Consider the following 10697-nt stretch of genomic DNA (forward strand, 5'->3'; position numbering starts at 1 on the left):
AGGTGACACGCAAATTCATTTTTTGGTTGATTTTTCTTTGTTAAATGGCATTTAAATATATAAAATAAATATCAAAATATAAATCTTTGTTTTACTATGGTTGCAAATATCTATATGTGACACGGCACCAGAGTTAAGTTAGGGTTTTTCAAAATGCTGACACACCGAGCTCAAAAGGTTCACCATCACTGAGCTAGGGTGATCAAAAATGCTTCCTGGAGCCACTTCAGTTCACCTGACATGTAAGTCTGGTGGTTCCAACTTCTCTGCAAGCTGGCAGCCCTCTAGCCCCAGTGGCTCAGGCTGGGAGGCCCATTCTGGAGGCCTGCATGGTGACAGGATCTGCAACACATTGATGCAGGCTGAGCGTGGTCGGAAGCAGAAGTGTGCTTTGATCTAAGAACTACCACATGGAGTAATGATGATTCCAAGTTTGGCCAGAGGATGCTGGAGAAGATGAGATGATCTGAAGGAAAAGATTTAGAGATGCAAGGAGTCACAGAACATATTAAAGTTCAAGTTAAAAATAACCACCTGGGACTTGGAACTGCAATCAATAATGAAGACAACTGGGTTGCTCATTAGGATTATTTTAATCAGCTTCTGGCTAAACTGAACACTTGCCATGGACTGGAAACAGCAGTCTCCTTCTCAGACAACAAGGAAAATAAATCTTTCGATCTTGAAGAAAAGTCCAAAATCTCCAAAAATTGTGTTCATTAAATGATCTTCACATAAGCAGCGGTTCTCAACCTGTGAGTCGCGACCCCTTTGGCGGTCAAACGACCCTTTCACAGGGGTTGCCTAAGACCATCCTGCATATCAGATATTTACATTATGATTCATAACAGTAGCAACATTACAGTTATGAAGTAGCAACGAAAATAGTTTTATGGTTGGGTCACAACATGAGGAACTGTATTTAAAGGGACAGAAGGTTGAGAACCACTGAGGAGGGATCTGTCAACTCAGAGCAAAACAGATCTTGGCTGCATTTGGGGGAAAAGACAGAATAAGAAGACTCCTGAGGGCGCTTTCAGCCCTGCCACTCCAGATGGGAATGAATCCTCCACCAGGACAACCGGTGCCTTCCCCATCCAGGAGACTTTGCAAAGCAGACAGCAGAGCTAAAGAATAAACCGTAGGTCATGGTTTCAGGGCCTGACCTTCCAGAGACCCAAAATGGAAAGGAAAAGGGGAAAGAAAAGAAAGGCAAAAAGATAAAAATGTAGAGAATTACACCCAACCCAAGACCAAGAAAAGGAGAGACCAGGATGAGCAGCAGCTCAGAGACTCTCATTGGGACAAGAATTTTGATGCTTCTGCCGAGGACAGGGTTGCGTGTGGCCCTTGATGGCCAAAACTTACCACCAGAAGCCTCAAAAAGGTAAAGAAAAGAAGAATGACAGCCCTGACTGGTTTGGCTCAGTGGATGGAGCATCAACCTGCAGACTGAGGGGTCCCAGGTTCGATTCTGGTCAGGGGCATGTACCTTGGTTGCGGGCACATCCCCAGTAGGGGGTGTGCAGGGGGTAGCTGATCGATGTTTCTCTCTCATTGATGTTTCTAACTCTCTATGCTTCTCCCTTCTTCTCTGTAAAAAGTCAATAAAATATGTTTAAAAAAAAAAAGAAAAACTACAAAAGCAAGTTGAGGTTGCGATGGATGCTATGCTAGATGAAATACCAGTGGAAACAAAAGGAGAAAAAGAAGAAAGGTTTCCAATAAATTCTGTTGAGCCAGGGCCTTTTAACCTCTCTGACATCAGGGTGCTGCCAAGCAAACTCCTTTGGCCTCAAGTAAGAGCAGAGTTCATCGAAAAGAGTTTGTGCACATCTCTTAACATGCTTGAGGATTGCTGAGTCTTATTCGATCACCACATTTTCTCCCCAATCATATTCCCAGAAGAACTTTTAAATACTATATATATAAAAGCCTAAGCCAGGGGTGGGCAAACTTTTTGACTCGAGGGCCACAATGGGTTCTTAAACTGGACCGGAGGGCCGGAACAAAAGCATGGATGGAGTGTTTGTGTGAACTAATATAAATTCAAAGTAAACATCATTACATAAAAGGGTACGGTCTTTTTTTTTTTTAGTTTTATTCATTTCAAACGGGCCGGATTCAGCCCACAGGCCTTAGTTTGCCCACAGCTGGCCTAAGCAAATGGTCAACCATTTGACTGGTCAACTGATTGACCAGTAGCTATGATGCACACTGACCACCAGGGGGAAGATGTTCTGACCGGTAGGTTAGCTTGCTGCTGGAGTCCAGCTGATCAGGACTGAGCAAGACGGGCCAGACACGCCCTGGAGCCCTCCCACAGTCCCTTCCTGACTGGTTAGCCCCAATCAGCCCCATCAGGACTGGGCAAGATGGGCCAGATATACCCTGAAGCCTTCCCCTGCCCAGATAGTGCACTGGTGGGGACCAGGATTGCGAGAGGGTGCAGGCCAGGCCGAGGGACCCACCAGTGCAAGAATCTGTGCACCGGGCCTCTAGTCTATATATTTAAAAGCTCAAGAGTCTATCTGACCATCTGACAAGTAGCTATGACATGCTCTGATCACTAGGGGGCAGATGCTCAATGCAGGAGCTGCCATGACGCTCACTGGCCATTTAAAAAAAAATGGCACTGCGGACCTGGCACTGACAAATCAATACTCGGCTTCCCCCAACTGGGACACAGGCCCCACCACCACCCTGGAGCAACACCCCACCAAATCTCAGCCAACGCCGCCAAGACCCTTGGTGCAAAATGCGACCGACAGCTCAGCCCAACCCAGAAACAGTCGCTGTGGGTGCTGGATAATGACGTCACATAACAACGCCCGGCTTCTTCTCCCTAGTGACTAGCCTCCTTGGAGTTTCTTCAGCCCAGAAACCCAACTTGCTTTATAGCCAGGTGCAAACTTTTTATAGGTCAACCAAATGTTTGTAAAGCGTTTTCATGTGCCTCATCTCATTTGATCCTTACAGAAGTCCTGGAGTAGGTAGATAGGAGACTAGGTAGAATTCTATTTTCTTTTCATTAGCCAGAAAATGGAGATTTATAAAGTTTAGAAACTTGACCTGACTGAAAAGAAATAAGAAATGGTGGACCTTGAAAATGACTTCAGGTTTTCTCACTGCGCAGAATATAGTCAAACACTGCTACAGTTAAATATTTTATCCTTTGTTCTCTCTGCGTGATCTACAATAATAATCTGCTTCGTGTTGATATTTACTGCTGTGTTGCTGATAATTATCTGAAAGAGAAGTTGGGGTGCTTCATTGGGCTGGAAAAAGTTTAGCTACATCAGAAAGCAGGTCTAATTAAGCAGGTTTATATACAAAAGGCTAAGTTAACTCGTGAATGCACGATACATATAAAGCTCTTGCTGGCACCAATTGCATGTGTGTGTTTTGATCTGTCATTGTCGATTGTGAATTTGGTTGACACTTGTATTATAGAGAAAGAGCGAATAGCAATATTAAAATATTTATTCTAATTTCCTTTCAATGTGCACAAATCCATGCACTGAGACATTAGCGCATGCGTGTGTGTGTGTGTGTGTGTGTGTATTTCAGAGGTGAAGGGAGAGGGAGAGAGAAAGAAACATTAGTGATGAGAGAGAATCTTCAATTGGCTGCCTCCTGCATGCCCCACACTGGAGCTTGAGCTCACAACCCAGACATATGCCCTGCCAGGGAATAGAACCATGACCTTCTGGTTCATAGGTTGACGCTCAACCACTGGGCAATGCCAGCTGGGCCCAGAAGAAATTTTTAATGCTCCACATCATGGCACTCATAAACAAATAAATTTCTTTTTATACTCAGAAAAAAAAGGATGCTTCATAGAAGAGGTTTCACTTGAACTAGGTTTTACAATTGTGTATTTGCCTTCAAATTTAAGATGGCTTTACATGACAGGAGACTTTTCTGAATTTATTTTTCGTAGGCACTTGGGAGCCAATGAACATTTCTAGCAGATTTCTGTCATGTTTTAGTACAATAACTTATTTGCTATTGAGATTCCTATGGTTTAAGACTGGATGAGCTGAACATTAAAGAGGCAATTAGTCTAGTTGTCAAATAGTATTTTAGAGCTCATGCAGGATATTTTTGGTAAATAGTATTTTAGAGCCCATGCCAGGATTTATTATTTGTGTGTGTGTGTGTGTGTGTGTGTGTATGGTAAATAGTATTTTAGAGCCCATGCCAGGATTTTTTTGGTAGTAAAGGAAAGACAAGGATAAGGTGAGAGAGGGTACAATTGATAACTAAAGATTTTTAGATATGACAGCGAAAGGTGAAGAAAAGTAAAAGCCAGCTTTCTATTTTTAGGTGTGGCTAAATAAGGACTTACTGTAGGCAGGTGAGAGAGGATAGGTGGTTGTGTAATTGGGGAAGGGAAAATAATGAGTTTTATTTTAAATCTATGTGAGGATAATGAAGTGGAATGCCCAGCAAAAACTAGAAATTTGTGATTCAAGCGTGAATTTTATAATGTTATATTGGAGAAACTAGTTGAAATCAATGGTTTTATTTCCTACATGATTTCATCCATCAGTACTTTTTTGCTATTCTTTATTGAGCCTTAAGGTATCATGATTAGCTGAAAATTCTAGTTCTGTTAATCAAACAGCCTTAGGGTAAAGATAAAGGACCTTTTTCACTATGCCTGGAGAATATGGAAAATAAAATCAATATTTCTGGTTTTGCCTATCATAATTAACATTGTCATATCTATAGTAAATTATTTTTTTCTTAAATAACAGTTATTCTTTCCTAAGTCATATAATTAAAGAGGCATATTTTTAGAACAATTAAGATTGTGAATGCTGAAAAATGGCAAAGGTAACATGTTTGTAATTATAATTTGCAATTTGCAAAACAAAGATAATTCAATTATTACCTGAAATGCCTTTCTTTTCTATAAAGCTTAAATTAAGCAAATTGGAAAAGCATATTGGTAAATTGATTTAATCAAAGTTTTTTTCATATTCAGGCAAATTTCACTACATATATGGCTTATAAATATTTTCACCATATATATTTGATTAAAGACTTTGATTCAAAGCTTGATTGAAAGTTTCATTGAAGTCTTCTAATGTTAATTTACTGATAGGATAAACTTTATTATAAAAATGCTAAGTGGCTTTTTAATAATTGTATATTTGGAATGTTAAAATAAAAATTTGGACTAGAATATACTTAACTATGAAATAACAGCTAGAACAAGTACCCCCCCCCAAAATTAAAGTTTATTTTAGTCCAAATCATGCTGTTTTTACTATATTATGCTACCCAACATTATATATACATGTATCATGTAATATATATATATATATATATATATATATATATATATATTCTAGTTCTGTTAATCAAACAGCCTTAGGATATATATATATATATGCCCTATATAAGAAAGAGCTAATATGCAAATGGTCATCATGCCATCACACCATCACGCCCTCATGCCATCACACTGTAACAGCTCAGACACTCAACACTAGGGAGAGAAGAATGGGGACCAGCCAGGCACAAATGAGCTCGCGAGAGAGGAATGGGGACCAGCCAGGCACAAATGAGCTCACGAAAGAGGAATGGGGACCAGCCAGGCTGCGGCCTGGGAGAGGGACAAGCTGCATACCCTGCAGTCCTGGAAGCCAGTGCCTGCAGCTATGGCCCGGGTGAGGGACAAGCCGCCTGCCCACGGTCCCCTGCAGTTGCGGCTGGCCTGGGTCCTGGGTGCCTGTGGCTGGCCAGAGGGAGGGAAGCCCAGGTCCTGGGTGCCTGCAATCAGCTGGAGGAGGGAATCCTGAGTCCCGGGTGTAGGGCAAGGCAGAGGTGGTTAGGGGCATTCAGACCAGCAGGGGAGTAGTTAATGGTGATCAGGCAGGCAGGCAGAGGTGGTTAGGGGTGATCGGGCAGGCAGGCAGGCAGGCAGGCAGGCTAGTGGTTAGGAGCCAGTGGTCCTGGATTGCAAGAGGCAGTCAGACATCCCCCAAGGGTCCTGGATTGGAGAGGGTGCAGGCCAGGCTGAGGGACCCCCCTACACACACACCGGGCCTCTAGTGTGTGTGTGTGTGTGTGTGTGTGTGTGTGTGTGTGTGTGTGTGTGTATAAACATATATAATATATAACACTATATATGCATATATGTACATGTATTTAGAAATATAAGAAACAGAAATAGAAGAACCTTTATTATATAACTTTAATGAAACAGTTCTGATTGAATTGCCTAGTATTTTAACTCTCATGCAGGGTATGAATTTCTGTCATAGAGCTATTCTATCCAACCGGTTGTATGTTGCTATGCTAGTCCTGGTGAGAGTTGTCTCCTAAGTCCTGCAAGACAGAGTCTATTCTGCCTTTGTGGCTCTGAACACCCTTTTTGTTGCTTTTGGAGTTTCTTTTGTTGAGGGTCTGAGAGTTCTCTTTTTCTTCCTCCCTGCAAGTTTTATCCTTTACTAGTTTTCAGCTTTATTCTTCAGCTTCCTATCCTCTTCAGGTTCAAAACTTGTCAAATATCTTGAAGAAGAGCTTGTATTTATTGACACATCTTGCTCTAGTGTGACTTGGCTCTTAAGTATCACTAGACTATAGATTTTACTTTGTATTTCCAGCCCATACTTCTATCCTTTTGCTTGCTCTAGCACTCAGCAATTTAAAAAAAAAAAATGTTTTCATTGATTTTAGAGAGGGAAAGAGAGAGGGATAGAGAAAGATAAACATCAATGAGAGAAAAACATGGATTGGCTGCCTCCTGCATATCCCCTACTGGGGATCAAGTCTGCAACCTAGGCATGCACCCTGACCAGGAATCGAACCAAGCGACCTCATGTTGCATGGGTTAATGCTCAACCACTGAGCCACCCTGGCCAGAGAGCAAATTCTTAATAGTAAAAAGCAGTCTTTTTGGGGGGTCCTTTAGTCTTCAGTTTTTCATGTTAGACTATGTTACCTAGAAAAATTCCACTTATATTTGCTTCAAGGTATTTTAAAAAATAGCTTCTCTGTGTCAGTAGCCAAACCCATCAATCTTATCTAGGAGAGGCAGTGGAATAAGGAATGGGTGATGATACCAGCCAGGGTGTTAAGGGAAGCAGGAACAATAATAGCTTCTGTTAAGAAAATTAAAATGTTTAATAGAGACAATCAAGTACTTTGCCAAGCTTTCCTAAATATTAGCCTAAGTATATTGTGACTCATGGTTTCTTTGTGCTTTTGTACTCTTTTCCACTTTCACATACCACAAAAGCAGCCCCAAAACATCCAAAAGTCATCTATGGAGCTAATGCTACTATTGCTTATCCTCAGCCTACCATTACTAAATATAATGTTGATGCAGGCAAGAAGGAAACAGCTGCTGGCATTTCTTAGGTGACTTACTGATTGTGGCATTTGGTGTTTGACATAGGACTTAAACCAGAAATGTGTAGTTTCAGTAAGAATCTCCTCTGTAGTCATGATTAGTACTCTTACTCTATTTAATAATTTTTTGGATGTAATAGGGATGTAAAAAACAAAAGAATCTTTTATAAAATGTGGCTCCTAGATGAACTTCAAATGCATGCTTTCTCAGTAGCCTAATTTGTTTAATATTTTCCTATTAGCACAAATGCTGATAGTTTAGTGGGGTTTTTTTTCATTTAAATTAGCTTTTGTGGAATAGTAAGGTTAGCTAACTTTTATAGAATCAGGTACCACTATAAGTATTTTACTTGTTTTAACTCACTTAATCCTCACATCAACCCTTTTATATAAATCAAGATTTGCTTTTCATATTTAGGTGTATTAATGTTTGCAAGGGTTATATCCTCTTGGTGGATTGCTCCCTTTATCCTTAGTGTCCTTCTTTGTCTCTTATCATAGCCTTTGTTGTAAAGTCTGTTTTGTTAGATATATGTATTGCTATCCCACCTTCTTCCAGAAAACAATTAAAATCTTAAAAGTTTGCTCTTTACACATAATACAGATGAAGATATACATTATATATAATTTATATTTTAAAATAATTTGAGAAAAATGAGTTTTAAAAAGTTATTGAGATAATTAGCTAATGGTTTACAGAAATTAATGTGCAACAAATTTATGATATTTCATACTTAATTTTGTTTAGAATTATTATTCTACTGATTACTATACATGTGGTTTATGTTGATTAAAATGTTAATATAACTGTAGAGCATATAAAGAGCCATAAATGATGAAAGGGGAAGCCTTTCAACTTAATTGGATCTACTAAAAATGAAATAAGAGGTCTCATTTGTAGAAAAATTAAAGTATACTCACATAGAAGAGTAAAGCAGAAATAGTTTTGTTGCTTATGAAACAATAATCATTGTTCTCATTCCTATATGAAATTTGATTTTCATTCTGAAATTTATATATGAGAATTTGATCTATATTATGAAGTCAATTTTATTTTTAGCATATGGATCTAAATTTTATAATTCTGTTTATTTTTACCTTAATTTTTGACAAATGAATTTACACTTTTATTAGGAGGGCACAGGTTTAGGCATATGCTTTTAAAATTATATTTTTAATAATTAAAGAAAACTTTTTACTTTTTTACTTATACCTTTGCTTAGTATGAACATTTATGGTGTATTTTCTTTTAGATTTTTAAAAATTAAGTTTATTGGGGTGACATTGATTAATAAAGTCATATAAGTTTCATGTGTACAATTCTACAATACATCATCTGTATTTGTTTTGAATATTTTCGATATAAGATACATTTATACTCATTCATTGCAATTTTTTTTCAGGATATTTCATCACAAGGCAGCTGTGATCTTCACAAGTCATATGAGATGTCCCAAGTACAACATAGATACATGCTACCTTATGGTTTTGTGGATAAAATAAAATATACCTCCTTTCTTACCACAACTCTTGGGGACCTGGACAAAGTAACTGATGAACCAGACAAGTAAGATTGTATTTTTAAAACTATGGGGGGAAAAATATAGGATTTCCATATTAAAACAGACTATTGTCAACATATATTCACAGTTACCATGCCTCTTTTAATTGTGTATGACAAAAAAAAACCCTGTTTATTCAGTGAAAGACTTTTTTTTTCCAAGTGTAAGAAGATTAGTTTTGTGTTTTGTTTCTCTTAATTTTAGCAAAGACTATTTTAGCAATTTTCTTAAGCTGATAAAGTTATCTTCTATTAGGGAAAAACCCCAGATTCTCAGTATGCTAGAGTTGTTAGAGGAGAAAAGTACTTAACCATGGTTTGTAACATCATTTGTGTAAAGCATTCACATCATGCCAGTGTCCTCAATTATTTTAATTTCTCTAAAACATCAAGAAAGCAGCTATATAAAATAACACATTTATTTGGGGAGTTAAAATTGCAAAATATACAGCCAACATCATATTCAATGGGCAAAAACTAAAAGCTTATCCCTTAAGATCAGGAGCAAGACAAGGATTTCTGCTTTCACCACTTTTACTCAACATAATACTGGGAGTTTTAGCCATAGCAATCAGACAAGAAGAAATAAAAGGCATCCAAATTGGAAAGGAAGAAGTCAAATTGTAATTTTTCACAGATGACATGATATTGTACATAGAAAACCCTAAAGAGTTCACCATAAAACTACTATCCTATCTAATAAAAGACAAAAAGGGTAATTAACCGTACCTGTGCTACGCTTCCCATTGGCTAATCAGGGCAATATGCAAATTAACTGCCAACAAAGATGGCGGCCGGCAGCCACACAGCTGAAGCGAACATGAGGTTTGCTTGTGCCAGTGATGGAGGAAGCCAAGGTTCTCCGCCTGCTGTGGCCCAACTTTGAGCTCTAAAAGCAACAATGTTTCAATTATAGAAACTAAACAAACCCCAGATACCTGTTTTCAGCCAGCCGCGGCCTCAGAGCTGGGAGCTCCAGTGACAGCAACAATGTTTCAATTATACAGGGTAAATAAATCTCAGAATAAAAAAAAGAAAAAAAGGAGAGGCTGGGAGCTTCAGTCACAGGCCAGCCTGAAAACGGCCCTCAGCCCCTCACCCAGACTGGCCAGGCACCCCAGCATGACCCCCCACCCTGATCTGGGACACCCTTCAGGGCAAACCAGCTGGCCCCCACCTGTGCACCAGGCCTCTATACTATATAGTAAAACGGTAATATGCAAACTGACCATAACAGCAGAAAGACTGGGAATGACTGGTCACTATGACACACACTAACCACCAGGGGGCAGACGCTCAATGCAGAAGCTGCCCTCTGGTGGTCAGTGCGCTCCCACATGGGGGAGCTCTGCTCAGCCACAAGCCAGGCTGATGGCTGCCAGTACAGCGGTGGTGGTGGGAGCCTCTCCTGCCTTCTCAGCAGCACTAAGGATGTCCGACTGCAGCTTAGGCCTGCTCCCCGCTGGCAAGTGGACATCCCCCGAGGGCTGCCGGGCTGCCAGAGGGATGTCTGATTGCCAGCTTAGGCCCAATCCCCCGGGGAGCAGGCCTAAGCCAGCAGGTGGTCACCCCCCGAGGGGTCCCAGACTGCAAGAGGGCACAGGCCGGGCTGAGGGACCCCCTACCCCCAAGTGCACAATTTTTGTGCACTGGGCCTCTAGTCCTATCTAATAATAGACAAACATGGTAATTGACCGTACCTTCGCTACACCTCCCATTGGCTAATCAGCACAATATGCAAATAAACCGACAACAAAGATGGCGGTTA

The 10697-nt window shown here is 40.0% G+C and overlaps 1 pseudogene; it reads left to right on the forward strand.

Annotated features, from left to right (window-relative positions):
* The first annotated feature begins 208 nt into the window (after positions 1-208).
* On the forward strand, positions 209-9240 carry LOC139022353 (PIN2/TERF1-interacting telomerase inhibitor 1-like; annotated as a pseudogene).
* Positions 9241-10697: the final 1457 nt, after the last annotated feature.

Source organism: Myotis yumanensis, unplaced genomic scaffold, assembly GCF_028538775.1.
Source record: "Myotis yumanensis isolate MYYU_CA2020_CCGP unplaced genomic scaffold, mMyoYum1.0.hap1 SCAF_1, whole genome shotgun sequence".
Classification (NCBI taxonomy): Eukaryota; Metazoa; Chordata; class Mammalia; order Chiroptera; family Vespertilionidae; genus Myotis; species Myotis yumanensis.